Source organism: Rhinolophus hipposideros, assembly GCF_964194185.1.
Source record: "Rhinolophus hipposideros genome assembly, chromosome: 2".
NCBI lineage: Eukaryota > Metazoa > Chordata > Mammalia > Chiroptera > Rhinolophidae > Rhinolophus > Rhinolophus hipposideros.
The window spans coordinates 40,864,809-40,890,165 of record NC_138048.1 but is presented as its reverse complement, the minus strand read 5'-3'; the positions used below and the strand labels follow the sequence as shown (position 1 = coordinate 40,890,165).

The window sequence follows — 25,357 nt, the reverse complement described above, 5'->3', positions numbered from 1 at the left end:
ATTCACTTATTCTTTTCTTTAGATTCCGCATATAAGTGAAATCATATGGTACTTGTCTTTCTCTTTCTGACTTATTTCACTTAACATAATGTTCTCTAGATCCATCCATGTTGTTGCAAATGATACGATTTCTTTCTTCTTTATGGCTGCGTAATACTCCATTGTATAAATGTACCACAGCTTCTTAACCCAGTTATCTACTGATGGGCATTTCGGTTGTTTCCATATATGGAAAACAGTATGGAGGTATCTCAGGAAACTGAAAATGGAACTACTCTATGATCCAGTAATTCCACTCCTAGGCATCTACCCGGAGAAATCCAAAGCTCCAATTCAAAAATCTGTATGCACTCCTATGTTTATTGCAGCACTTTACACAATAGCCAAGATATGGAAACAGACCCACCTTTGATAGCTTCTCAACTGAGTGTGATTAAATAAAGTTCCAACTCCTTCGCATGACCTTCCGGGTTCTTTAAAATGAGGCTGCAGTCAACCTTCCCCATGTCTTCCCCCCACGTGCCCTAAAACCTGGGCAAGCTGCGTTTGCACGACCCCTCTTGCTCCCACCAGAACCCCCTGGTCCTTCTCCCTGCATTCCGTCCCAAGAACTCTGAGGTCTCCAGGGACCCATCATCCCAGTTTCCACAGCACAGTGCACGGCTATTACAACATCACCGCAGTGATTTGTGGATTTGATTCTGCGTCTGTCTGTAATGTGCCTCTTCCCTCTCCCCCACACCCCCCCCCCATCCCAGACTAAACTTCCTGAAGGCAAAGATACGTAAAATTTATCTTGGGAATCCTAGTACCCAGAAAAGCCTGGGCACATCATAGAGGTGCAGTCAATGTTGGCTGAATTGAACGGTTTATTCCGATTAGAAACATGGGGCTGAGAAGGAATGTTAACCTGTCCCATGGACATATAGGAAGGACACAGAGACACATTGTTATCAGTGGTTTTTCTAGGGAAAAATGACAACAACTGTGGCTTTTATTTTCAAAACCAAATGGCCCCTAGATCAGTAGAGGCAGCCCTGGAGGGAAGGGCCTGACAGAAGTCAGTGTCCCATAGCATGCTCCTATGGCTCGGGGTTTCATTCAAGGACTTCTTTGTTTTCCTTCTTATGTCTTCTCCCAAAACAAACACCCAATTACGCTTGAGACTTCGGGCTTCCTGCAGCCACTGGACTGCAGGCAATCTAATCTAGGATTATACCATGATTAGGTATTATCTCGCCAAAATCAACATGGGCCTGAGCTTGAGACCAGGATGGAAGGAAGCAGGCAGAGAGGGATGGGAAAAGGAGAAATAAGAACACCATTGAGTGAGAAAGGGAAGGATGGATTCAGGCCTGAAGAGAGAGCAGGAGGGATGAGAGTAGAGATGTGGGAAAGGCAACTAAATATGCAGAGCTCCTACTATGTGCCAAGCCCAGTGCTGGGGGCTTCATATATGTTATCACTTTTCATCTTCACAACCCAGAGAGTATTATTGTCCCCACTGTACAGATGGGAAATGAGGTTATCAAAACCCTTCTTGATGCTTTTCACATAAGGATTTTAGAGCTCACCTTCAATTTGTGTTGTAGACATAGCTTCTCTACTAAGTGACAATGTTGGAACTCCTGTTGGATCCAGTACTAAAAAGCCACTGGCCTTGGGTTTGGATGTGAGCTCTGCCACTTTCACCCTTAGTAGAAGTAGAAAGTGGCTTTGGGGAAATAACCTAATCTCTGAGCCTCAGTTTACCCGCTGTGAAAATGAGAATGGTAACACTTGTTTTGCAGAGCTGTTTAAAAGAGTTAATGAGATTACGTGTGAAAGCAGCCTGGCACACAGCAACCATGCAATAATTTTGGGGGGGAGAGGTGTCACAGAATTTTCCTACTAAAAGCCATTCACCTGACGTCTCATTTCATACAGTGGCATTGCTACCTGGTGGGATTTTAGATTAATGTTCTTTAAGATTTAAAGACATGCATTTTAACAACTCCAGACACACGTGAAATCATCTCTCTGGTCATTGTTCCTTACAAGCTCAACAAAATTTAGCAGTAGCCTGGTTTTGCTGCCCTACACACATGCATCAGAAGTTCAAGAAATATTCTTTGTTGTGAAAAACAAACAAAAAAAACCCAGTGACACCCACATTCTATATAGTGTTTTACAGAACCTCACAACAGCCCTGTGGGACAGGAGACCCATAGACATTGCTGTAGTGTTCCCAAGTTTGTGGCAAGACCTAGTTTCTAGCCTTTCAATCTCTACCCAGCGACAGTCAACATTTATATCGCGTAAGCGAACAGCCTCTCTCTGCCACTACCCACCCCAATAGGTTTATGCCCTCTCCACACTCTCCTGCTTATGATAATAATAATAATAATTTCTCCGTAGTGTCTCTAGTTGTTCAGAGAGAAAGGGGAAAGATCCCTGATAGTAGGTCATTTGGGACAAGAAGTTATAGACAAGGGTTTATGGAAAGGAAAACACACCCCAGTCCCTCTCTGACCCCCACTCCCAGCCCTAGAAAGGAGTTCACCTCTGACCTCATCAGTGAATACACAAAGGGCAACAAAACCACCTGCTTTTTTCCACCTACCTGCTTCTAATTACAGCCTGTGGCCAGGGCTATGTCCACACAAGTAAACAATGAAGTAAAATGGTAACATACTGACTGGAGAGGGAACAGGAGCAGCCACTTCCAAACCTTCTGGTGCTCACAGTAGACAAAAGATCCAATATAAAATAAATGAATCAGAACCCCGGTAGACAGCACACATGAAATATAGACACAAACCAGTCCCAGCACCCACACGGCACGTAAGGCAGATCTCAACAGCTTCAAGTCCTATGTCTTCGGACAAAGTAAAACCAACCCCATTTGACAAGTGATCCTTGTGTGAACACAAGCCTCAGTGTCACCAGCAGGCTCAGGGAAGAAGGCTGGGACACGGACTCCACCTGACAGAGCCCACTGAAGGCAATGGAGCCCTGAGAAGAATCGGATGTATTATCCCAGGGAGCAAGGACGCTCAGTCTACAACATAAACACAGAACCACAGAAGAGGTAGTTTCCCCAAATCATCCAGAAAGGTAACAGGATTTGGCTCAGAAGTGGCGTAAGACAAACCAGGGCATTCTGCTTAGTGTTCATACTGGAAGGGCACACAGAACCGCTGCCAACCCGAACGTCGCTCCTGGTGAGAGGTACCAGTCCCTGGGTGGGCTTGAGGCAGAATTCAGGTCAGTCCTGCGAACCCACACTGAGCACCCACTAGGTGCCACACACTGTGCAGAGGGTGAAGGAGACGTAGAGAAAAGCTAGGCACAGTTTCCCACCCTTAAAGACCTTGGAACCTCATCAACATTCAGTGTTGACAACATCTTTCTGTTATACCAAATTAAAATGCAGCATGGCCTCAAGAAAAGATCCAAGTCAAAGATAAACTGCAGATTTTACCAAGTACAGGCAAGGAAGTCGAGCATGAGCAGAAGCATCAGAGAAACGGCACTGGAGCACGTGCACACCCCCACACGTGCTCACTCCGGCCCTGCTCTGCACAGCTCGGTCCTCCAACACAGCCCTTGTCACAAGTCCTAAAAAACCCCTTTCTATCATCCACGTTCATTCCTAGCAAAGTCCTGGAAGATTCGTCCAAGTACATCAGTTAAGGCAGGAAAAAGGCTTGGAGCTAATAGAAGTCTAGGAGGACCTCTTAAACCTCAGTGTTGTCACTGTCACTTCTCACTATATAGTAACTTGTTAGTTTAGTATAGTCTCTCTCCTGGACCCATAGCAGATATTCAATGAATGTTTGCTAAGCAATGGAGACCTGCCTCCAAAATCTTTTCCAAGCCTAATGATTTGATCCTGGGCGTTGGATCTGATGAACCGCATGCAAACCAGAGCGTGAGAAGGGGAGGGTGACGCGTGAGTGTCTTCTGTCGCTGTTCCTAGCTCCCTCCAGGATCTAGCTTGGGAGCCCACTGGCGTTCTTACTCCAGGGAAAAGGCAGGCAGAACACTGGTCTTCCCTGCTCTAACGTCCAAGCCTGAGGTGAGTGGGGGTGGGCTTGCCAAGGAGGAGGTGTGTGGGGACAGAGCCAGGAGTGCAGTGTCCAGGCTCTCGGCCTCATGTGGAAAGGTGCTGGCTCAGGTAGTAAATGGCCATCAACTGTGATTGGATGGCCATCAGCTGTGGCTAGTTGGCCGTCAGCTGTAACCAGTGAGCCATTGGCCACTAATATAACTGCCGTGGCTAGGCTAGCAGAAAATGGAGGCTAGCAAGAAGATGGTGGCTGACAAGCACGGACGGCAGTTAGCACGGCGGAGTATGGGTTACGGATTGCAGAGAAGTGGACTGGCAGGTTGCAGATAATGTGGCTCCTGCTTCCTGTGTCTCCAACCCAGCCATCAACGAGACTATATGGTGTGACTCCCCTATCTATGGCTCCGTGGGTGTTCCCTTTGGTCCTCACCATATCTTGCATTCTTATGTGGGGAGCAGGAGCAGAGACCCCACAGGCCGCCCCACATGACAAATGGCGCAGCGCAGGGAGACTCACTTCTGTTCGGTAGGCAGGTCCCAGCACCTGCTGGATGCCAGGCAGTGGTTACTTGCCCAGCTCTTGTCGTCCTACAGCCCTGCACTTCCCCGAGGAAGCACCATCACACTAATTATTACAGTTCACCTAATTGCTAGACCAAAGGCTTCAGGGATCAGGAATGGCGATCATCTTATTCCCAAGGGCACCTTCAGCCCTACACACAGCTCTCTGTAATTCAGCAAATACCTGTTGAGTGACCTGAGACACAAAGGTGAAAGGTCACAGAAGCGAGGAGAGAGAACTGCAGGCATATACGCATGGTCAAAGAAGAAGCTTTTTCTTAGTGCGAGCTGGGCATTTAGCACACTTTGCAGGTTAAATGACTCACTTTGATTTACTCTGTGAGGTAACATAATTACCACCAATTCCAAGTAAGCTGTCACCTGCAGTCATTTGCTATGCCCCTTCCTCATGATGACTGAGCTACCAATGGAACAGGCCCACGTCCACCCCCTCTACATGACTCAAAACGGGTCTCAGGTTCTGTGACCCAGAATGAATGAAGATCAGGCCGCTGCTTCTTGGCCTGTCTGGTGCTGGGGCTGATTTAAGCAAATGCTGGGCAACACCGCCTGCAACCCCAATAAACCCCTACACACACACACACACACCGCGTGCTGGCAGGAAACCAGAATTATTCAAATGAAAAGCTAATCCTTAGGGTAAAATGGCTGAACTGTTGAAGATGGGCCATCAGAAGCTACCCCTCTTTAGCTGGCATCACTGTGCGGTGACATGGACAGTCTCTCCTCGACTGTCCTGCAAGCAACACAGCCTCACCCTGCACCATAGGAGGAACCACTCTGACATAGGATGACAAAATCTGTCTCACACAGGGATGCTGAAGGAAGAACCGATGACGTTAGCAAATCGTCTAGAATAATGACTGGTACAAAGTCGCTGTTCGATAAATGACAGCAACTTAGTAAATTTGAGTGACTCCCTTTCGGGTTACTTTTAGGAGTACGCTGTGTTTTCATTAGTCTGAACCTTGTTGCAGATTTATCCTTAGTATTTCAAAAAAGGTCTGAGAATAGATTATACCTCAGGGGCTAGATACCCCAACCCAGACTTTCCGGGCCTCCTGCTTGGGCACGTGCAGTCACTACCTCTAAGACACACACACACACACACACACACACACACACACACACACACACGTGCTCACAGCACTCAGCTCCAGCTGGTAAGTGTGCTTTAGAATCATGACAGTTTACTTTCTTTCCCATCTGACCTCATACAAACACACTTTCTTCACCACCTCCCTGACCCCCAAATATACACATTCCGTCCCCCACCCACCCGAGTCTTTCTCAATTACAAAGCTCTTTTAAACCAACTAAAACTTAAAATAAATACCAATTTGGAAACCTGAAGCACGCTCCACTCTGTCTGTCAGTCCCTGCCTTCTGCTGGAAGCCCCCAAGTCCTGTCAGCTCTCCCCAACTTGGGAAGCGCAGTGGCCTTGGTGCAAAGCTGGCACACGCAGAGAAAACAAACACATGGAGCCCTGCCAGCTGCGTCAGGCTCCGCTATTTATAGCAGGAGCAAAGTGTGGGGAATTGGAAAAGCTTGAGGGTCAGGAGCAGAGGGGTGGGGATGATTCTCGCCTGCTGCTGCCGGGCTCGACCAGCTGCACAGGATCTCCTGCTGAGCGTCTGCCGTTCCCAGGTGCAATCCGTCCTGGGTATGACTCAGACCAGCACTGTGCTGGAGCGAAACTGAAAGTCTTTCAGGGCAGAGAGCCTGCTGTGTCTCTGGCTCAGTTGTGGCCCCAGCATCTATCACATCCCAGTGCTTGGCACATAGTAGGAGCACAGGAGTATTTGTTGATTCAATGAACAAATTTAATTTTCTTCCTGCCTCACTCACAAGGTGACAGATGGAAGACAGGGAGTAAGTAAGTAGAGGCGAAGTCAGTGAGGAATGCCTAACATAGAGCTTCTAACAGGCTATTGGATGGTCAAATGTGCTAGCAAAAAAAATTTAGGGAAAAGCTATATTAAGAAAAGCTAATTAGGTGACTTTATTGCAGGCCTTTTCAGAGCCTTTAAGATGCCATTATGCATCGCGAATCACCAAGAGGGGACGGAGTATGCACGGAAGCCTGAACTCACTTGACCACAGGCCTGGACTTACTTGACCACATTACTCTGTTTTCTCAGAGAACCAATAGTGAGGGGAACTTGGTCAAATACACTTTGGGAAATGTTGGCCTAAGAGGTTGCTGGAGAATATCCCAAAAGTAATTTGTGAAACAGCAGGATCCCATTTTTGTAAATACAAAAATTACTCATGAATATGTGGTATATAGTTATTTGGATTGTCATAGGAAAAAATCAAGAGACATTTAAATGTTTACATCAGTTATCTCTGAAGATGAGGAGACTTGTACTTTTCACATTAAACACTTCAGAAATATTCAAAGTGGGTATGTTATCACTTTTGTAATTAAAAAGAAAGCTCTTCCCAAATATTATTATGTCATCACCTACTGATATTTTATCTTCCCATGGGTGTAGGGGCCTCATTTCCCAACAACCCCTGGGCCACAAAATGTTGCTCTTCGCCCCATGTGACATCCAAACAGTTTCCTGTGTCGAGCTGCAACATCCAACAACTTTGGCTTGTAAAGAACATCTCCCTTAATTTCAGGATTCTCTTGCTTCCACACAATATGGACAAGTGTTTTGGAAAAAATGAAAACACATTTAATATTGTTCACAACATTTACAAATTTGAAATTACTTTGTTTAGTAAGTTGTATAAAATATCCATCAAGTACATAGTTTGCTGAAATTATCATGTTAGGCATATAACATTTAAAGACTGCCTTTTTGGTGAAGGGATTAAGAAGTACAAACTGACAGTTACAAAATAGTCATGGGGATGTAAAGTACAGCATAGGGAATATAGTCAATAATATTGTAATAACTATGTATAGTGCCAGGTGGTTATTAGACTTGTGGGGGAATCACTTCGTAAGTTATCTAAACGTTTTACCACTATGCTGTACACGTGAAACAAATATAATATTGAATGTCAACTGTAATTTAAAAAATAAAGACTGCCTGTTTTTCCTGCCAAATTACTAATTTCCTAGTTTAACTGATTTGTAAATGTAATTAAAAGTCACTGAGATTTAGTGAATCCAACAAACCAGGCTTTGTCACACTATGAGATTAAGGCAAATATTGAGAATTGGAAGAAATAATCAATCTTAGTATATAACAAAGAAAGTATTTGACCATGTGTTGAGTTACTCTGTGTGAAACAATGTATAGGTATTAGCTAGTCTAACCTCTAAGCAACTCTGTGAAGTAGGTAGTATTGTCATCTCCATTTTACAGATGTAGAAATTGAGGTTTAGAGAGATTAAGCATCTTATTTAAGCAAAAGAGTAAAAGCGAGAGCTATCTGCTTCCCTTGCCTGCTGGTCTTGGCGTCTGTCCTTGGTAGATTCAAGCAGGTATACAATGAACTATTTTCAAAAAAAAAAAAGGAACCTAAAGAGGCTGAAAAGACGACACCGTCATTCTGAGTGGCAGTCGTCACTAGCCACCACATTTCAGGAGGGATCAGGTTGGCAAACCCCACAATGAACTCTGAAGATGTGTTGTCCCCCACCCCACCCAGCGTCAGTCCTGGGCTCTGAATACTTAAATCTCATCCAGAAGTTGGCAGCAGCGCTTAGAGTCTGGACCTGAGTTATATGCACTAGCAGTGAGAGACAAAAAAATTCTTCCACTTCTTAATCTGGCTTCTTTCATCTTCCTTGTTATTAGGTTGGTGCACAAGTAATTGCGGTTTTTGCAAATTATTGTCAACCTTTTAAACCTCAATTAATTGTGCACCAACCTAATAGGTCAGAGGTTCCCAACCCTGGCTGCACAGAAGAAGCATCTGGGAACACTGAAACACACTGATGCCTGGGCAGCACCTCGGACAAATTAAGTCAGAACCTCTGGAGGTGGAGCCAGGCATCGGTATTTTTAAAACTCTTTCCTGGAAACTGTAATGTGCAGCCAGGTTTGGGAAGCACTGGGTATCTCTGCCATGGATCCTAGGGTCATTTTGATTAGGAATATCTGCCAGAAATGCCCTGGTGGTATTGGATTTCACGGTTGGAATGGAGACTTTTGCATAAAAGTGTTCCCTACCATATTATTTTAAAGAAATTCTTGTCATTTTTAAAGCTATTTTTTTCCCTCCTCACAAATTTAATATCTTAATATGTTTTAAGGAATAAAACATTTTCTCAAAGCTTCTCTGAGATTTCCCCAGTTATTTTCTGAACTTTCAGATTCCTAGTTTTCTTCACATAAAAATAAAAAACCAAGAGGGGGCCACCATGGCCAAGGTGTCCCACTTTGGAGGCCAAGACAGCCTTCACAGCAGCAAACGAGATACTCAAGCAGGTCCCCGGACCCAATCTCCCCTGCGACGGGGGCCACCAGCACTTACTTCTGGGAGGTTAACAGGAGACCAGAAGTTTTCCAAGCATACGAGGTCAGACAATTAAGTTCATAAACTCATCCTAGAAAAAGTGCTACATACCTCATTGCTGACTGTCACTATGGTCACCTTTGAAGTACTCCCCTTGGGAAGCTGTGCACCGATGCCAGAGCCTAGTCCACCCTTCAATGCAATTTTGGAACTCTTTTTCTGGAATGGCCATCAGAGCTGTCGTCATATTACCCTTGATGTCATGAATGTCATCAAAATGTCTTCCTTTCAATATTTCCTTTATCTTCGGGTAAAGAAAAAAGTCACCAGGGGGCAGATCAGGTGAGTAGGGAGGGTGTTCCAATAAGTGATTTGTTTACTGGCTACAAACTCCCTCACAGACAGTGCCCTGTGAGCTGGTTCATTGTCGTGATGCAAGAGCCATGAATTGTTGGTGAAAAATTCAGGTCGTCTAACTTTTTCATGCAGCCTTTTCAGCACTTCCAAATAGTAAACTTGGTTAACTGTTTGTCCAGTTGATACAAATTCATAATGAATAATCCTTCTGATATCAAAAAAGGTTAGCAACATCGTTGCAACAAGTTTGCAAACTTAATCGTCAGACCTCATATGTACATTTTAAGGCTTGTACATCAAAACCTGAAATACCATCAGGGATTTCCTAAACAAAGCCAGACAGTCTCCAGGGACTCACAGACCACCAGGAAGTAGAACAGGTGGTGGCCACTCAGGGGTCCCACATCTACTTAATACTAGGTAGCATCAGAGGGCTTTGCCGTCACTGGTACCAGCTTTTTGACACCCCAAAGGGTTTACAGTTCAGCCTCTAGCTCCTGGCCTGCCCCAAGGAGATTTTCAGTTTGGTCCCGAGTGGGAGGAGACAGCTCCCCACCCCCACCTTAGAGACGTGGGTCCCACCCAGCCCCTCCCTGCTCTGTGGCCCTCCCACTCCAGGAATGAAGCTGCTTATGCCCAACATATACCCAGACTGGTTTCATCTCTTTCCAAATCCATTTTGTGTCTTAACTTCTGCCAAGAATAAAAATTAAAACACACACACATCATGCATGTATGGGATGGGAGGTCAGAGCTGGAAGTTTAAACTGAAAAAGGCCAAGCAGATAGTGGGAGGGGTAGGTTGTTGATGAAACTCAGGGTCTGGAGACTTCCTGGGGGTCTGGGGTGTCTGACGTGGGCCTTGGCACACCCTGCCTGAGGTCCCTGCTGGCGACACACAGGGTCAGATGTGACGGGAAGTGTTGGCGGCATCTCTCCTCATGGTCCTTAGACACCCCATTTCAGACCCTTTAAACTCCCCAGCCCTGCCCAGAGGGGCACCAAGCAGCTGAGCTGCCAGTACTCCAAAGGCCGGAAGTGAACCCCCTTCCCCACACTTGGAGGAGCCTGTTCCTTGCCAACTCCACATGAATAAAACAGTACTTTGGAATGACACGCAGGCTCTGGCGGTGCAGGCGGCTTGCAGGCTGCTTGTGGCCACCCAGAAAAAAGGGTCTGGAGCTGGAGGCTCTGTTCTCAGAATCCTATCCCACCACACCCAGGGGCTGCAGACGCCTGAATCTGGGGGCCAGACAGACAGCAGCTCCAATCCAGCTCTCTCCTGTTCCCTCAATGCTGAATTCTTCCTTCTTGGCAAAACCAGGAGCCCCTGCACCATAGAATGATCACGCCTGAGGCTTCACCCACTCAAGATCCCCTAGGGTTCATACAATAACCCCTTACTCAACTCTGAATCCCACCACCTGCCCTCCTCCTCCCCCCAAATGGTGAACTAAGCACTCACATTACTTATACCTGTCCATGTGGAACCCACCCTGAGTCATGGAATCACTTGCCTTAGTTATTGAACCGCCATTCAATACGAGGCTCTGAGAATCCAAAGGTAAATGTCAAGGTTTCTCTAAGAGCTCAACATCTGGTAGGGAGTAACACAGAAACATCTCAGCGCACTGTGCAACAAATAGGGTGTGCTTTCCTTTCCACGCCATCGTTAGAAGGGGTGGGAAGACTGGATTACACTTTCTTTGGAAAGGGTAACCTGTGGCATCCATCCTTGTTCCATCTGGCATAGTGATGAAAACAAAGTAGTATTTTTTAAAATACCCTTTTGTTTGTTTTGATAATTGTTAAGACAATGGGTACATTGGGTTCATGATACTCTTCTTTCTATTTTTGTGTGTTTGAGTTTTTAAATAAACAGATAAAAATAAACAGATCTGTTTATTTTTAAATAAACTGATCCAGAGAAAGATCCTCCCATACCTTCCTAATCCTGCATCAACTTCCAGGAGCCCCCACCCCCTACCTACCCAATATCCTCTCAGTTAAGCCAAATAGCACTATTAGGCAGGTGTTAGCTACTGCCCAGGTTCTGCTGGGTGAGGGTGGTGTACTCCCTCTTTGATGCTCAAAGGCTCCCCAGTGTTGGGCCAAAGAGGCAGCCCTACCCCTGAAAGGGGACTGCTGACTGCAGCCCAGAGGAGACCCTAAGGAGCCCATCACCCTGGCTCTCTGGCTCATACCTGGAGCCAGCTGGCTGCCCCCATGCCCTTAGCTTCCTTTCTGGGGCTTCCTTGTCTAGGATGGACCTTCCCCAGGACCCTGAGCATATCTTACCAACAACACGTCCCCAACTGAGGCTGGCTTTTCCCTGACTGCAGAACCAACCAAGAGCATGGGCTTCGAGGTCCAGGTAGAAAACCGCTACTTTTCTCTGGGCTTCCATTTCTCTACTGATAACATTCTCAAACATATTTTAACCAACAAAACTCTTTCAGTAGCCAAATCCTCCAACAACATAGGCTCTTGGGAAAGTTACAAATCAGCAGTTTATCTCAAGCCAAAGTAATAATAATGCTGATGATAATAATGGTGAACATCTAGCACTTCCGAGCCAAGCACTCTTCTAATGAGAGAATGTAGGTAATGCGATTCAATATGGAACAACTTCTTGTTTGGATTTGGGAATCTAGGTTATCAGCATCTTAAGGGCAGCAGGCACAGTGCTCAATAGTCTGTTGACTGAGCAATGGAAAGGTTACGAACATTCTTTAATGGACCCATGTGGAAAATACCTGAAGAGGCATGTACAGCTTATGGCAGGCTATTTGGATAATCAGAAACAGCTCAGTGTGAAACCTTCACATGGGCATCTTGAATCTCAGTGTGTGGCATTCTTCACACTGAGGAGACAGGCCAGAATTCCCCAGCCCAGGGAAGAGTAACACACCTCATTTTCTCTGAGATGTGTTACTCTTCCATCCAGACCACGGACATGTACGCTGGCATTTTGGTTCATTTCCTTGTGTGGGGAAAATGAGTCCTGCCTGCCTAAGAGTCCATCTCATCAGGGCATGTTGTTCTGTACTTCCTGACTTGGAAAGCATGTAGAAGAACGTAGCTATTACGGAGACTCCCTGTGCCACTGCCAGGAAGGCTGGCTTTTTCTAGAGAGGGGAATAGGGTGGTGGTGAGTAAAACTGGGACCCTGCCCTGGTTTCTACAGATTATCCTGAAGAGAAAGTACTAGTGAGGACGCAGGCTATCCCGGACACTTGCCGAAGCTCCCACATGGAGCAAGGCCCACACTGTGTCCCTGTGTACGCTGCTCTAATAGGTGACCACACCACTGAGGGTTTCCCACAGCCCTCTCTGCACAGAATGCCATTCCTTATGCGAAAGGTGATTTTTTTAATGCATCACAAATATAAACTTATATTTGTATAAATATAAAGGCTATTAATAAAATCAGCCTTTCTGAGATGCCTCCCCTCCCCCCCCACAAACAAAAAAAGAAGAGAAAAACCCAAATAATTTGTCAGATCACATATTTATCTTTTGGTTCAGAAAATGTGGTCCCTGCTCCTAGTTACACACTACCTGACGTGTACCTACGGAAGCCAGTCTGGGATTCTTTCTCAAGACTCTCACCTGTGTCTCCTGGGAACAGAATGCGAGGAGGTGATTTAGCGGGGAAGGTTGGTTTCGGAAAAGGACATAGGTCCACAGTCACAGCGTTCTGCTACATTCTATCCTCTGCCTCCCCGGGCAAACTGAGGTAAGGGCCAAGGCTTCTGGAAGCATTGATGGTCAGCCTTCCAGACTCTGGAGTTAGACCCAGGAAGCCAGGGTGCCAGGAAGCTCAAGCCTGATTCCAAAATTAGCAACAAAAGCTAAGATTGCTGGCCTGTAGAGTGTCATCCCCTGAAGAGTTTAAAGAGCTTGGAACACTCCATCATTAGCGCTCAGTCTTGGTGACAAACCTGGGACAGTTATTAGTAGTCTGCACTTATACAACGGACAACTAGACAGAGCCACTGCATGGCAGCCAAGAGCTGTTAGTGAGTCCCTGGCCAGGCTACAGACTGGAGGGCAGACTAGGCGAAGAAAGCAAAGAAAGAAAGAGGAGGGTATGGATCTGGGTCATCAGCATGGAATTTCCACTTCCCAGGGGGGCCAATGAGTCTTCCTCCTCCTTCAGGCTGAACTCTGACACACCTGGCTGGTGTCCTCCACTTTGAGAAGGTACCAGCTGGCGTTGGGCTGTGTTTATTCCAAACAGGAAGCAATGGAAGCGGGGGTCTAAACTTCAGTCCCTGCTGCTCCCCAGAGTTGGATATCTTTCTACCTAGTACACCCCCTTTCCTCAGCCCCTGGAATGTTTCAACTTGGTTCAACCAGATGACCCAAGTGACCCCCTCTTTCACATGCACTTTCTGTTCCTCTAACTAGGGTCCAGTGTTGGCGTGGGGTTGAAGGAGCCCCTCCTGCTGCTCCTGTTGTAAAATCCATCACCTATCCCCCAGAGAGCCTCACTGTCTACAGTGACTGCTGAGTGCACTGAATAGTGAGGTTCCCGCCACCAAACTCCCGAAGGATCCTAGTTAGTGAGGTCGACCCCACAAAGCAGCAGCTCTTGGCAGGGGAAAGGTTCTCATCCTCTTTGCACCTGATGGGTCTTCCTCTTGAATGACCACAAAACAGGCCCCAGGGCTCAATCAGTCCCAGGACTCAGCACAGACACTGCTGGAACCTGGGTTGTGCTGACAGCAGCAACTTCACGGGCTGGGGGACCTGTGGCCCACACCGCACTGGATGTGGTCCGACAGAGGGCTGCTGCCGGGGAAACTCACTTCCCCACCGCTAGTCCGTGGCTCCAAAGCAAGTAAAACAAACTACCGAGGAGGAAGGCAAACAGCTCCTTTTGTCTCTCTGTTTGGGAATGGGATGGGAAGGTCTGCACAGCTGACACTTCCAGATGTGGAACCAAAACACAGGCAGCTCCTGACAGTTTACCAGCCTGGGCTAAACTCCAGTAGCACCAGGACCAGGCCTGTTCTACGGTGAAGGAAGGGCACTGCAGACTCGGGGCAGGTAGGTCTCAGCACAAGGTTCTGGGCTCCTCTGCCGGTTGTACGTGTGTGGAGGGGGCATGTGGGAGAAGGACATGTTTAAGACAGGAGGAGGTTAAGTGAAAGAAGCCAATCTGGAAAGACTATATCCTGAATGCTTCTAACTCTATGGCATTCTGGAAATGACAAAACTATGAAGATAATAAAAAGAGCAGTGGTTGCCAGGGATTTGGGAGAGCCGAAGAAGTGGAGCATGGGATTTTAGGCAGTGCAACTATTATTCTGTAGGATACTACAATGGTGGGTACGAGTCATGCATTTGTCAAAACCCATCAGATGTACATATAATGCAAAAAGTGAGTCTTAATGTAAACTCTGGGCTTTAGTTAATAACAATGTGTCAACATTGGCTCATTAGTTGCAACAAATTTGTTACACTAACATAAGATGTAATAGAGGAAATTGGTGGGGAGTGAGGGGTGCGTGGCAACTCTGTAATTTTCACTTAATTTTTTCTCTAAATCTGAAATTGCTTTTTAAGAAAAGCCTGTTAATTGTTTTATTTTCTTTCTTTCTTTATTTATTTTTGAGAGGAAGAAACCTGGAGGAGGAGGAGGTTGGGGCCATTCTCCAGCTCCCAGAGATGCTGTAGATATTGGGTCTGGGGCTCTTGGTAGTGTAATTTCTCAGATACATTTGTTATCAGCACAAGACTTCTTGGGATCTTTATCCCTATTTTTATTCTTCCTTAGCTTCTAAATCTAGAACCAAGTCAGAAATGACTGAGATGCCTTTTGAAGTCAGATCTGTGCCCTCTAGGCAGATATCCAAACATGCTATTCCTTGTACTTACACGCTTCTCAAGTCTCCCAGAGCAGAGACCATCTCTAGGGCCTGCGTACCTAATAGGGGGCCTGACCCCAACAAGCCCTCATGCGTGTGGAGACGTGAACTGTGCTTGAATTCATCCCGTGTTCTTCCCGTCTCTGGCTCGTGGCTGCAAACCAGGTTTAACAGAGCTCCAATTCAACTCAGGTAACTGTGCTAACAGAAAGGGAACAATGCAGGGGGTGGTACAGGCACATTTAGGAAGGCCCAGATGAACAACTACACTATGTACTCTTTTTTTTTAAATTAGTTTCAGGTGTTCAAAACAATGTAATAGTTAGACATTTATCATTTATATCCCTCACACAGTGATAATCCTCTTCCCCCCATTTACTACCCCTCTGACATCACATACAGCCATTACATTTCCACTGTTTCTATTCCTAATGCCTCAGGGATGATGTCGATGCCTGATCACTGCGCTGTACACCTGAAGCTGAAGCTGAACAATAATGAATGTCAACTACAATTATATATATATGGTTACAAGAAGTGGAGTACACTATGTACTCTTGGGGGGGCGGGGTGAGGATGTGCCGGGCTTCTCTGCATCTCCTAGCCAGGCCTAGCAACCATGCCAGGCATGAAGTAGATGTTCAATTAATTTTTCTCGAGTGATGCAAAAGGGCCAGAGAGGCATCATTCTTACGTTCCCCTTACAGATGGAACAGCTGGCACACCCACAGACATTTCTGAAGTCAGTCACCTTGAGAGAAGACCTGGGCTATGTCTGCTGCGGCCTAGCACACCGCTTCCTGGCTGTTCTAGAACATTCTAACATTATTAGAATTCTCTTTCTCAGATACCCCCCTATACACATACCCAGAATGTATTTTTCTTACATAATTCTGTATGTAATTATTTCATATTCTTTGAAACTCTTATTACATCCTTTCTGAGATTCAGGAGAGCCATGCAGACTAGTGTTTAGAAAAAAAAAAAGCATGAGCAGAGATTACACACCAGATTCTATTCTAGGCACTGGGAAGAGAGCGAGGGACAAAACCAAGTCCCCGATCTAATGGATCTTTCACTCTAGAAGGTAAGCAGGGAATAAGCAAATGAACAATAGAAATACGTCGGGAGGAAAACGATGAGGAAAAGGAAGTTAGGTTGAAGGGAGAGAGAATGATGACGGGAATGTGATTTAATAAAGGGCAGTCAGGCAGCGATCTGAGTGATGTGAGATATCCAGGGGAAAGAGCCTTCCAGAAAGAGGGCAAAACAAGCGCAAAGCACCTGAGAAGGGGGGTTGCTCAGCTGGTGGAAGAACAGTGAGGAAGCAAGCGGGACATGGGAGTGGGTGGGGTGGGGCGCAGAGCAGCAAGGGATGGGGCTGAGGGCTGCCATGGAGAGTTCTGACTTCTCTTTTGGACATTGTCACTGACTTCTCTGTGGAGAATGGACCGTGGGGTACGTAGATCAGGGGAGTGGAAGCAGGGAGAACACTGGGGGAAGCTATGGCAATAATCCAGGTAAGAAACGTTGATGGAAGACTAGGGTGGTGAAAATTTGCAAGATTCTAGATGTATTTTAAAGGTAAAGCCAATACCATTGGAGAACATAAAGTAGAGTGTGAGAGAAAGAACAGAGCCAAAGATGACTGGTAGGTTTGTGGCCTAACTGGTAGCATGAGTGATGCTGAATTGGGGAAGAAACAAAGGAGAAGGCTGGGTGGGAATTCCTTCCCAATGACCAGGGCTGAGGACTGCTACCTAACAGTGCACATGGTGCTGGGCCTTGCCCCACAGTGCGCTCCTCTCTCTCCGTCTTCTCATTCCTTTATCTCTGCAGACCTGGAGCCGGGGGTGGGGGGGGTTCCATTCCTTGAACCAGTGCAGCCTTCCACCTACTCAACTCTCTAGCTGCCCAATCCATCAATAACCCTCCTTTCATTCTGTCCCTCTTTCCCCTTCTCTCCTTTGCTAACAGCCACCTTCTAATGAATGCTCACAATGTACTTCATGCACTTTATACACAGCATCTGGCTTCTTCTTTGCAACAAACTTAAGAAACTGGGGTCTCTATTTAGTTTAGATAAACTAATTAGTTTAGATAATTAACCCATACACCTACCATGTTTCCCCAAAAATAAGACCGGGTCTTATATTAATTTTTGCTCCAAAAGATGCATTAGGGAGTATTTTCAGGGGATGTCTTATTTTTTCATGTACAACAATCTACATTTATTTAAATACAGTCGTGTCATCTTCTTCTGGAACTTCATCATAATGTACTAAATGTGTCCATCTGGTTGACAATCTTAACTGGGGCTTATTTTCAGGGTAGGTCTTATTTTTGGGGAGACACGGTAGCAATTGGCAAAGCAAGGGTTCACACACAGGTCTGTCTGATTCCAAAGCCTCTCCCTTAACCAAGACGCCACACAATCTCTAACCTAAAAGTGGCTCCACAAATACTACTTCATTCTGGAACAACCATCTTTCTCCAGCACCTCTCTCTTTTCCCAATAAGACTCATTCCAGATTTCAGTCCTCTCAGGTGGGGTTTCCCAGATACTCCCCAGACTCCTCTGTTCCTTCCTCTCTCAGGAAGCAATTTAACTAGGATCCTCCTGCCATGAGATCTTCTCCTCTCCCAACTCCTGCAGGACCCTGAGACCCTTCATTGCCTCTTCTCACTTAGAGAAGGAAAGGCGGCTCATCTGGAGTGATCTGGAAGGGTCTCTGGCAACAGGACCAAACTGTCTCCAGTCCAAGCTCCTGCCCTTAGAAAAAAAGAAACACCACCAGAAGCACATGCAGCTCTGGTGCCTAGACTTGGACCTCTGGTCAGTTCCTTAGAATGTCCTATCTCCTAACTCATCTTGGGTGGGCACAGATGCCAGGGGCCTTAGGCTTTTGGGGTGAGCAGGAACATGTTGAATCAAAAGTGTTCCCTTGTGCCATCTCATTGCCTCCTAATAGTGCTCTGACGAGGTAGCTTGCAAGGACAGAGAAATAAAGGTACAGAGAGTTTTCATGACTTCCTCTCAGTTACCCAACTCGTTGGTCACATACTTATATCTTAAACCCCAGTGTCCTCACATTCTACACACCCATACACACCCACCTAGATCATCCTAGCTATAGGTTTTCCACATTTGTTAAAGAAAAACAAAGAACTGAGGGTAACTCCATGTCCTCTGCAGACAAATCTGCACCACTGTCTTCAGCCAGGAGGGAGAGATGTGTTTCGCTCTTCTGCAGGTAACTGCCTGTAGAATTCTTTCTGCTGGCTGCCCTATGAGTATTTGCCTGGAAGGTACCGTCTCCTGTCAGTTACCTGTCTGTCAAAGCTGCGACTTCCTTCCTCAGGGTATTTTTCTATACAAGCTGCCACTTCTCCTGACCAGTAAAAGTATCTGCTGGGCCAAACGCCTTCTCCCACTCACCCCACCCAGGCCACAGAGGACTGCTTGATCAGACTTGCAGACACCCGAGGAGCAAATGGATTCAGCTGGCATCTGTAGTGAAGCGGAGATTCAGGGAGCCAATTCAGATGATGTCCCAGAGGGGGAAAAAAAGTCAGGAGACATGTTCTGAGATGAGACTCAAGATGGAGGCAGCTTTCAGCACTGCTTTCAAAGTCTGACACAAGCTGTGCCACAAAGCCTGGCTGCTTCACGCTGCGGCGGCTGAGCCAGCAGAAACCTTCCAGCTGTGGTCCCAGGTGGCACGTTGCACCTCTTAAGGTGAGTCCCACCAAGGCCTCCACCTGACTCTTACACTTAGTTGTAAAATAAATAGTTCCCCAAAGTTAAGGGGACTCTGCTTTGGGGGAGAGATTGAGCCTGTTTGTGTTTTTCTTTTTTGGTTTGTTTGTTTTTTGCCTTCAAATCCTGAGTTTTGGAGTCAGCAGGCCTGCAATGAAATCTCGGCTTTGCCACTTACCAGCTGTGTGACCAGAACAAGTCACTACACTTATTGGAGCTTCAGCTCCCTCATCTGCAGAATAGGATCATAATGTCCCTCTACATGGGACAGCTGGGGGACTGCAGGCATAATGCTTGTAGTGGGCACTCAGTAGATGCTCACTAAATGGCAGCTCTCATTCACATCACCAGAAGGACGGCGGAGGCGGGTGGTACTGCCTCGTGGGCACTGACATTCCCCAATCTCAGCTGATGCCCTGAGTGACAGGGTGAGAATACTAATTCTCCCTCCCTTGATGAAGGGTACCTGCTGCTTGTGTGCGCTCACACTCTCTGGAGAAAGGCTCCCCCCATAAACACAAGCCTTCGTTTGTAAATTCAGAGGAAGAAAAATTAACTCCATCACCGCCTTCAGCAACCTGTTCCATTCTTTTCACCCCAACTCAAGACCTTTGTGGTGTTTCAGTGACAGGGGATTGGTTGCCAACCTTGTTGTTCCCTTTGGGCAGGAGAGCCGAGCTCCCCCACCCCTCCTCTCTCCCATTGTCAAAGACCACCCAGTGAAACTTGCTGGCAAGCTGCCACCATCCAGACAGGCGACAGCTAGGCCTAACTACCCAGCCTCCATCCCTGCAACACAAGGCTACAGAACCCAAAGCACCTGACTGTGGGGCTTTCACCTGGAGCTGCTGTGGCCAACAGGACGGCAGTCCGCCAACGGTGTCAAGGAAGGGCTGCAGGTGACTGCTTCGAAGGCCTGCGCCTTGGAAGAGCCGTGAGAAACTAACACATGGCTAAAACACAGTAGATTTTTATATAACTTGTTCACTACAAAACATCCATTCATAATGACAGAGGTAAACAGCTGTGAATTTCCATCATTTCATGTGGTCTTACTTGCCAAAGAGGGCACTGTGCTCACTGATTGCAGTATGAAATCCCCTTCACAAGGGCACAGGTACATAAAAATAAGCGCTACCATAACACCGCAGTGGGATGATCATTCTTAGACAGACAGCAGAGTCAAGTGGGGGAGACGATTCGTGAAATAATTAGGAGCAGCCTCTGCTTTCACAGAAAAGTAATAAACCCAGACTCCCCCACCTTCCAATTTTCCTCTCCAATTAACTGGGACCCATACCTAATAAACCTGCTGGGATTGTAATGTTAGGTAAGTTCAGACTAGTAAAGGCACTTGGCTGGGACTAATCTGGAAAAATACTGGCCGGGCCAGGGAAGGTGGGGGAGGGGTCTCCTCAAGAATCCAATTCCAGCCCAGTCTGGGGGGCCCTCCAAGGCCAGCTGCTTCCACATACCCCCCTCCTCCTCTTACCTGCATTTAGTTCTCATCCTGTGTGAGTTACCTCCCAGCAGCTAAGGAGGTTCCAGGTAACTGGGGAGTCCAGCGACTTTTATTTGTTCCTAAAAGAAATGTCCCCTCACTTGCTACTCTGGGAATGATTTCAGAGCCAAGCAAACCTACCCAAGACAGTAGAGCAAAGGGCAAGTGGAACTGAAAGGTAAAAAGCTGAATTTAGGCATATGTTTCTAGACTTCTCAGCTAAAATCTGACATGGAGGAGAAAGAAAAAAAAATGGCACATTTCTCCTTTTTTCCCTGAAAGCTATTCAGTAACTGGTTTTAGAAACTTGTCTAAGATTCACATTTCTGAGATTCTGTGTTCAACGCAATGCAGAGATTCTAGTTTTTAACTTCCCTAAAATTAAAACAAAACAAAAACCCTACTCTGAACTTAAAATCTCCTATCATGAGAATAATTCAGTCCATCATCTGCTGAGGAAAAGTAAGTTTTCAGGGATAAAGTAATGAACACATATGGGCAGAGGTAAAAAAACCATTTCAGTATTTCCGGTCCCATCTCTGCCTGTAAGACTTAGCCTGAGATATTGACTCTCTTCCCTCAAGAAGCCTTTCCTAATTGATCCAGTCCAAGTACTTTAACACTAAAGTTTGTATTGTATTGCTCTGCATTTCCCTTCGCTTCAGTAATGGGATTCTGAGCGACATGGGCTCTGGGATAGAACCCAGGCACACAGCAAGTACACGATAAAAGCTTGTGGAAAGGATGAAGCCTCCAATCTACACACATGTCATCAACCTCATCTTGTCCAATGCTGCCCAGACTCATTTTAGAGGAGAATAAATATTTCTCTGCCATAATTTCTTCTGCACTGGTCATTTCGTGTTATTTTTTATTCAACTCTACTTAGCCATATTATGTACTTTCCTGTTACTAACCAGAACTAGTTGAGACTTTCCTCAACATTTTCTCTGGCAACCAAATTAAGTTGTCTGTGTATTATTGGCTCTGATCTTTCTCCTATGATTTCCTCTTACTGCCCAATAATCCTGTCCCAAACATCAAAGGCCTTCTTTGAAGATAAGGCCAAATTCACCATTAGGAAAAGAGAAATTATTTCCTAACTTTATTTCAGAAGATGGAACGACGCAGAATCCCTCTGGGTTTTGGGAGATAAACACTGCCCAATACATCAGATCACAAGCCATTGGCTGTAATACCACTGAGAGAGACATAAACACAGGGCTTTCCTCACCCAAACCTAAGCAGGACTTTTCCACAGCAGTCTTAGACTCCAAATCCCATAGTAAATGGTTTGTATCCAACATGTTGAACAGTTTGCTTCAGGAAAGGAGGGTTCACACGGTCACCCCAGGGGAAAGAGGCCACAGACTCTGACTAAAACAGTATCTGAGCCAACCTAAAACCACCATGTTTAGTCCAGATGCCATTCCAACAGAAAAGGATGAGAAACAATCTATCTTCAAGCAGCAACACAAAACATGAAAAAAATGACTAACCCGATATGCCAGAGATATTAGGCTGCAGGCAGAAAAACCTCACCTGCTTCTTCTACTTCCTTGCTGCTACCCTCAGACGGTGTGACTGTGCACAAGACTTCATGGGGCATGGATTCCAGGAAGCTTATCCTGGGACTGAGGGAAAAGAGAAGTGTCTCATCTTTTGAACAACCAAATAAACAAACACTTCTGAAGTATTTGCTTTTTATAAGGTGCATTGCTATAAACCGAAGTCATTCCTTATGAATCCATTTTATAAAGAAGAAAACAGAGAAAAAGCAGTTTTTGTAGGATCATAGGCTTCCTTAAAGCTCCAGTTACCTGGCTCCTTGCGAGAAAGGAAATGAAAAATGGATTAAGAACAATGGTTACATCGAAAATGGTTTGTTGACCTTACAGAAGCATTACCAGTGCCTCCACAAGTCCGTTTTTATCAATATTCCCCAAATACCTCTCGAGAACACATGCTCAGTAGGCCGCATACAGAGTAAGGTGGGCTTATAGCGAGGGGTTTGGGGTGGTAAGGCAGCAAGCAAGGAACGAACCCAGCTAAAATCAAGGGTCAGCTGCTAGATGTGTCAGGCTGCAGCAGAAGGCGCCCTACTGAGGTGACATTAGCATGAGGCGGGACAGAGCCACACATGAGAAGGCTAAGAAATTTGGATTGTAAACTTGGACTGTTTTTAAGCTGGGTGGCAGCTTGTTTGTGGGGCTGATGAAGGATGGGTGGGGAGTGATAGGAAGACAGTGGGAAGTCCAGCCATGTGTCAGCAACAATTATCAAAGGCATGACCAAGCATGGTGGAAGGAATGGAAAAGATGGGGCGGATGGCGGGATAACAAAGTGAAGGGCAAGAAAGACTGGACAAGCTTGGGGAAGGGGTTTCACTCAGGGTAGTGGCGAGGCAGGGATCCATTAGCTCAGTGGTTTGAACCAGAGTGAATGGAGTTCACAGGCAGAACCAGGGCTCCAACCCAAGTTTCCTAATCCTCAGGGCAGTGCCACTTGAGATGGATCCTTCAAGCTTTACTTCCTGCATTCCTCCCCTTCTCTACCCATTACCAACCCTCAGGGCTCCACGGAGGCAAAAGCCCTATTTACGAAGGCTTTTTGTAAACATGGATTTCTAGATCAAAAACAAACATCTTCTAAAAAAAAAAAAGATCTTCATCCCACCCCTCCGCCCCACATATTTGATTCAGCCTCGTAAATGATGCTGAATGAAGTTCAAGTATTTCATGGGAAGGCTCTGTGTGGGAGAACTCTTAGGATTTAGGTTGTGCCCACCAATAGCAAAATGGTTGAACATATCTGTTCTCTGTGAGTCTTGGGTCAAACATAGAGACGCTTCAAGGCTGTGCGACTACAAAAGAATCTATACTTTTATCATATAACTGTATGAAAACTATGTATATACATGAATGAAGAAAAACAAGTTGTGTTACAGTGTGGGGTTGTGGGTAATTTTCCAAAACATTTTATGTATTAGATGCTCGTCCAATAAATAAAAATTTGGAGGGGGTAGTTCGGAGAACCATCCTTTGATTAAGACAGCATATTCTTCTGTGACAAGAAAGCTCCCAACCCAAGGTTTGACGATGCACTATACAAGCTGAATTGAAATGTGGCGATGATAAGACGTTCCATGTATTAAGTACATAGATTTTTAAAAATATAACAAATCATTTTCTTTCCTCTCCCTCTCCAATTTCCATTTTCGTTTGTGTCTCTTATTTTCCCAGATAGCAAGGAGGTTTGGAGTTTGGAGGAAAGAAAGCAAACTGCGATGTACACTATCTTTTGGTGCTAGGTTAATACTTTCTTATTCAGAGGCCATAAAGTACTGGATAGCAATTATCCATTGCATGTGGGTCTTCTTCCATTTCATCCTTTGTTTGAAAGACACAGAGAGAAAAACCCTTATTCATTAACCATATCAGTGTCTTTGCTGAAATCTGAACCCAGGCCCCCTAGGGTGCTGTGAAATACTGTGACCACCAGGCTCACTTCTCACCCTCCTTGCTCAACCCCTGGGGATCCCTGGGGAAGTCAAGTGAATTCTTTCATGAATAAAATCTCCTACTCCTTCTTAGGGCAGGGAAACCACAGATCAGTTGCTGAAGAGAGCTGGGAGCCCAAACACTTGAAAGAGCACTTCAAAGAAAGGAAAATCTCTGGACCCATTTGGAGGATGGAAAGGAACATAAATCACCCTCTTATCACAAGTTGGCCAACCAATCAACAGCTAAGCAGGGTCCTCTCTGTCCCTCCCCACTTCCCAGATGTGGTCAAGGAGCCAACCAATCCGACCTCTATGAACTTCCTCTCCCAAGTAAAGCCAACTCCTGTGGCTTGGGCAAATTCTGAGAAAATGTCTCTTGCAAAGTTACTTTTCTGAGATCTCTTGAAAGAGGATAAAAGGGACAGTGTCTGATGTCTCAATCCTCAAATTTCATATGTGTAGACAGCCCCCAGCCTCCTGAAGGGCCAATCTCTGAGTAATAAATGGCGGAGGGCAGGGGCAAGAAAGTGGCACAATGAGGCAAATCTTACATCTTTCCTTTTTACCTCTTTCCATACACTCACTCCAAAAACTCATCTGGCAGGAAAATCATAACTCCACTGCTGTTTCCACCCTGCCTCTGTCCCACTGACCCCAAGGTGCTTCAAGATTACCATGGGAACCTGCTAGGTTTCAATTAGGAGAGCATTAAAAAGTGGCAATTATAAGACCTCAGAAACGTTCCTGGGAAACCTGTTACACACCTCAAAATGGCCAAGCTCTTGCCTCAGATTCACTTTAAGTTCTGAAAACAGGTCACCCAGATGCATGAGCGCCCCAGCCTCCACCTCAGTCCAACAAGACGATGTTTTAATATTGTCCATGCTGCCCTTGAGTTAATGGGCATTGATTTATTGGCTGAAACCAGAGGGATGAAAGAAAACCATCACAGAGCTGGGCTGTCTATTTAGGGACCAGTCATGGAATAAGTCAAAAATGTGTGAGCATTCAAGAACTTTGAAAATTACATTCATTCAATGGCCAATGTTTGCAAAGTTCTGGGCAACAAAGAACTAGGAGACAAATGTGAGCTGAGTAGAGCACCTGGAGATGATACAAGGGCCTGAAACCAAAACATACTTTGCACTCAATGCACTCAAAGAGGTAACTCTGGGTCAAAAAACTGACACCAACCCATTTGAAATAGCTGAGAAGGGATGGGGGAGGGGCAGAACACCCCACCACACCCAGAAAGTGCCTGTTTAGGATTGCTGGTGTGCGGTTTGGGTATTCTTAGCTCCATTG

The 25,357-nt window shown here is 45.9% G+C and overlaps 1 protein-coding gene across 3 annotated transcripts in view; it reads right to left on the bottom strand.

The window, feature by feature from the left end:
• BOC (BOC cell adhesion associated, oncogene regulated) overlaps positions 1 to 25,357 on the bottom strand; it is a 74,662-nt gene that overhangs the window by 47,921 nt on the left and 1,384 nt on the right. Inside the window, exon 1 of one of the 3 annotated variants that reach the window (XM_081080331.1) lies at positions 9,168 to 9,208. The exons of the other annotated variants lie outside the window; for them this stretch is intronic. The gene's annotated coding sequence lies outside the window, so the exon portion shown is untranslated. Of the gene's footprint in view, positions 1 to 9,167; positions 9,209 to 25,357 lie in introns of those variants that run through there. 3 annotated transcript variants of the gene reach the window in all.